At 38.6% G+C, this 5,205-nt stretch overlaps 1 pseudogene; it reads right to left on the minus strand.

The window, feature by feature from the left end:
- Positions 1-316: 316 nt before the first annotated feature.
- On the minus strand, positions 317-1,560 carry LOC107649651 (tubulin alpha chain, testis-specific-like; annotated as a pseudogene).
- Between the last annotated feature and the right edge of the window lie 3,645 nt (positions 1,561-5,205).

The raw sequence follows: 5,205 nt of genomic DNA on the forward strand, positions 1-5,205 counted from the left end.
CAATGGCGAGATAATGAAACTAATTCTCTATTAGGAGGAAAGGGGTAGGGAATTAGATTTTGATGAGCAGGAAGTTCTATAAAAAAAACCAGAGAATTCTGCAACCTCATTTAGTCCTTTTTCTTCTAAAGTATGTATCTCTTTGGAATTTTCAAATTGTGTCATTTGGTTTGTAATATGGGGCTCAGTGAGTGCAAGACTTATTCACTCTAATTTCATTAAAAGATACCTATAGCAGCTAATATGAAAAATTGATATAGAAGTCTAGATATATACATAGATTTAAGAGTAGATGAGGCTAGGTGCTGTATGCCTTCTAGGATTCCTCTCTTTCATTTTCACCCTTTACAAAATCTATACCTATTTCCTCACAATTATTTTCCAGGGCAGCCAAATCTTCCCAAGCCTCAGAGAATTATATTTCCTCCATGCCTTCACCCATATACCAGTGCACAAATGGCTGCTTTGCATAATATCAAAATTGTGATCTAGGTGGGCTGATGCTTCAGCAATGATTATTGTGTTACTTAGCATGCATACTGCCCACTATTCTTTAGCTAAGTCTCCACCAGGTGCCACAGTTGGAGGCTTGAAATTGATACCAACCTTGAAGCCATTGGGATACCAGTTGAAAAACCAAATGGTTCTCTTGGTCTTAATTGTGGCAATGGTGGCATTGATATCCTCAGGTACCATATCTCTTCTGTATAGCATACAGGAAACCACATACTTGCCATGAAAAGGGTCACATCATCTGATTGGAGGGGGTCTAAGCAGGCAAAAGAGATCTCTGCTACAGAGAGCTACTAATGATAGCTTTTTCAATGGAGAAGTAAGTGATGAGGGAGAAGTAGATTTGAGGATAAGGATAAGGTACTAGGTTGGACCTGAATTCTGTGAGATATACATTGAGAGCACCATCACAGTGCAGGGAGTTAGTGATGAAGAAAAATATCTAGCCAATGAGTAGGTTGAGGTTGGTGTAGGTAAGGCACTCAATGTCCAGGGTCCAGCAGTAGATGTCATAGATTGCTTCATTGTCCACCCTGAAGGCTCAATCCAAGTGCTCCAATGTGGTGTGAGTGGTTAGGATGGAGCTCTACCACAGCTGTGGATACCTGTGGAGCAAGGTAGATGCCAAACTCCAGCTTGGACTTCTTGCCAAAATCAACAGAGAGAGTCTCCATCAGCAAAGAGGTAAAACTTAAAACTACGCTATACCCAAAGTTATAGAACATCAGAAATCCTAGCAAGCCTATGCTTTGGTCTGACAGTTTTCAGAAGTGTTCCAATACAAGATCAACTATGTCCTTTCCTTTCCATTAGAATAATGGCCCTAGGCATAGTTATTAGCAGCAGCATCCTTGCCAGAGATTAGCTGCTCAGAGTACAATAGTTGTTTATAGATGCTGGTCTGAACCACTTATTTACAGTAGGCTCCAGGTCTACATAGACTGCTCTAGGGACATGCTTGCCAGCCCCAGGCTCATTGAAGAAGGTATTGAAGGAGCTATCACCATCTCGCCCCCTTAAGGTTTTGTCACTGGACATAGTACCATTGGGTTGGCTATTTACTATATTTAATATTTACCTATATTTATATATATTTAATATATTTAATATTTACCTATATTTATATATATTTAATATAATAATGTATATTCATATATCTATATATTTATGCAATTTATTAGCTATTTTAAATAACTTTGAATTTAAAATAAATAATTAAAAATAAATTAAATTTAAAATAAATGTTAAATATATTAAATTATATATGTATATAGAGTCTGCATAGTAAAATACTAAGTAACACAACAATCATTGCCAAAAATATATGAATACAAATATAAGTGTATATATATATATGTATATATATATAAAGTACTCTTTGAATTTTGCCCAAAAATGTATTCTGCACATATGATGTCATTACTAATAATAAACGCACTTCGATGTTAAATCCTTAAACAGCTAATAGGCTCTTGAGTTCTAGTGCTAGAAGGGAGCTTGGATATCATTCAGTTTAACCCTCTTATTTGACATTTGAGGAAATCAAGGTCCACAGACAGCAAGTTAATTTCCCAAGGTTACACAGCTAGCCCATTAAGTTGCAGAATAAAGGAGTACCATTTATTAAGCCCTTACCATGTGCCAAGAACTGTGCTGGGTACTGGGGAAATATATACAAAAGCTAGTCAGTCAGTCCCTGACCTCGAAAAGCTTAGATCCTAGCGTGATTTGTACAAAGTAATTGATTGAATTGAACTCCAACTCATCCCCTAAACCTACCTTCTTGCCTATTGAAATAAAGCCGACATATAGCCAGTGATTTAGAAACCTTAAATGGGGTATATAAATGCCAGCTGTTGTTATTAATATCCACAGAAACAAAATGCTGCTCATCAATGACTAGGAGCTATAAATATAAAAATATTTGAGAGATTTATAGAAAGCTAATTAGATACCGAGGCCCATCTCCCACCTCCCCTTTCTTTTTCCACAAGGCTCCCTTTTTAATGAAAGGCAGCTCAATTAGAAAAGGCATTTCCATTCTAAACCTTGACAAGAAGTGCCTGCTGAAATAAATCCGTGATAGCAATCTGGAAAGAGCAATATGTATTTCTCATGCCAGGTAGTGGGAGTAGGGCTGGGGGAGAGAGGATGGAACAACAGCCCACATTTCCAAATGCCACATTCTAAAGAAAACTGTTGATCTGCGGTGTACGGTTTGTGCAAGAGTCAAGGAGTAGACAAAGAAAATTCAGACCTTTGATGACCCCTGGTGAATAAAGTAAGCACTGCATTGAAGTGCAGCCCAAGCTCCAGATTTCACTGGAAGTAAAGTCCGCCCGGCGGCTTCTACCCCTAGAGCCAGGAAGAAGGGAAGGGGGTTGGAAGTGCCTAATTTATTCTGCGGGCTTGAGATAGCAGGCATTTTATTAGCACAGTTGCTCAAGCATCTGTGTGGCTCCCAACAAATCTCTGGGCCAGGGATAACTGCGCCTTTCCATCGCTGCTGTTCAGAAATGTGTTTATGCATCACAGTAACTCGCATTCACATTCACGTAGGGCTTAAAGATTGCAAAGTGCTTAGCGCTCATCCTCTCATCTGAGCTTCCTCTAAACTCTGGGAGATCAGATGGTCATCACCATTGTTCACAACCACCCCCATTTCCCAGGTAAGGGCACTGGAAATCCAGAGAGTAAATGGATGGATTGCTCTTTGGTCTCACAGAGTGGCAGAAAGTCCGTAATGGGGAAGTGATGTAAGATGGTATAGCCCACCCAGAATCCTTTCCCAGGGCTTATCTCAAAATTCCCTTCCTTCACTAACCCTAGAAAACCAGACCATCCCTGACTTATTCCTACAGGTCACACACTAGAACTGCCTTCAACTCTGGCATCTGCTGTTCTCCAAGAACTCTCTACTCCATTGAATTTGGATTGGGACCCTTTCCAGCTCTGGAGATGAAATTCATTTTAGTTACATGGATATTCAAGATTCCCCAGTCCTTGCAAAACAGGCTCTGTAGTTCCAGTTCAGATGGAATATATATTTAGTAATGTTTTATGGAAGATCTGTAAGGTGTGAACCAACCTTCTTATGTAACCCAAATTTAAAGTCAGATACTTAAAATACAATTAGTTTTCTATGACTAGGTTAAGCATCTAAGGTTTCCTAACTTCCTCATCAATTCCCATCTCAGCTGGACTAATGAATGTCTTGCAAGCAGTGCTAAGTAGGAGCTGTATGTCTGAAGCCTTCTATCATCTTGGGAGCAAAACCTCAAAAAGAAAACAGTATACTGTAAAATGAAGTCAGAGGAAACTTAGCAGGCTGTGAGTGTGGGGTCCCCACCCACAGCAATGCTTCAGTGTCTTTCTGCAATCATTTGAAATGGTCTGAAAATTTTACCCAATTTGTCCAATTAAAGGGACATGGGATAACAGAGAGTATGTGCAATTAATATAACACAGATGAAAACCATTTGGCTACTGAAACTATCAACTTCTAGACTATCTGTGTGTGAGCTGAGCTGGGGTCATTTTGACCTATTTGTGATTGTCGCCCACTGGGTAGAATAGTTGGACAGGGTTTCTTCGTTCTTTCGCCTTTTGTTTTCTCACCACCTACCAAGGAATGATTTTTTTAAAAAGAAATAAATGAGCCCAAGTTAAAATGAAAGCAGGAAAAATGTTCCCAAAATGCTCAAGAAAAACTTAATTATCTTTCCCCTCTTTTTTTCTAATGAAATTACAGGAGTTGTACTTGAGTTTTTAAGGCAAGGTGGAATCTTAAATGATTGTTAGTCTAGCTCCCACATTTTATAGATGAAGAAATGAAGGCTGGGAGAGAAGAAGCGACCAGCCCATGGTCATATAGCTATAGTAGCAGAATTGAGTCTAGAGCCCAGATGTCCAGACTCCCAGGCTAGTTAGTGCTTTTAGGCAGTTACATGACATAGTGTTAGGCTGAATCAAGAGGACCTAAATTTCAGTCTAATCTCAAACCCTGCTTGAATGACCTTAGGTAAGTCATTTAACTGTCCTCAGACTCAGTTTCCTTATCTATAAAATGGAGATAATATCACTTACTTCCAAGCATTGTTATTAGGATAAAATGAGAGATTTGTCAAGGGCTTAGCAAATTGCTCTATAAGTGCTAGCCATTGTTCTTGCCACAATAATCATGATATCTTCCCCATATTCAAGCAATAAGGAGATATGGGCATGTAAGGATCTTCCTGGAGTAATGTGAACCTAAGAGGTGTCTAAGTTCTAAGTAAAAAGATGAATTCAAAGTAAATTTCAGAAATTCAGTAAGGACAAGGAAAAATGTGTGACAACTGGAGTGATGACTATAAAGGTGCTAGAGATTTTTTACTTCTTTTAATTGTCAGGAAATCATTTGACATTTTTTTTAAACCACAGAACTTCCTTGTGTTCTCATTTTGTGCCATGGTATACTGTTAATTGACATCAATGTAATAAGTTACATTTGTGAGTTTCACAAAGTCTTTTCCTACCAACAACTCTGAAACACAAATATATTGTTCCTGCTTTGCTAATGAGGAAACTGAGGCTTAATGAGGTGATATAGTTGGCTAGTTAAGTGCTCAAACTAAGCAGGGACTTACATCCACCTATTCTGACTTCAGGACCAAGGCTCTTACAACTACATCACTCTTAAACTCAGTATAA

Source organism: Monodelphis domestica, chromosome 7 (assembly GCF_027887165.1).
Source record: "Monodelphis domestica isolate mMonDom1 chromosome 7, mMonDom1.pri, whole genome shotgun sequence".
Taxonomy (NCBI): domain Eukaryota; kingdom Metazoa; phylum Chordata; class Mammalia; order Didelphimorphia; family Didelphidae; genus Monodelphis; species Monodelphis domestica.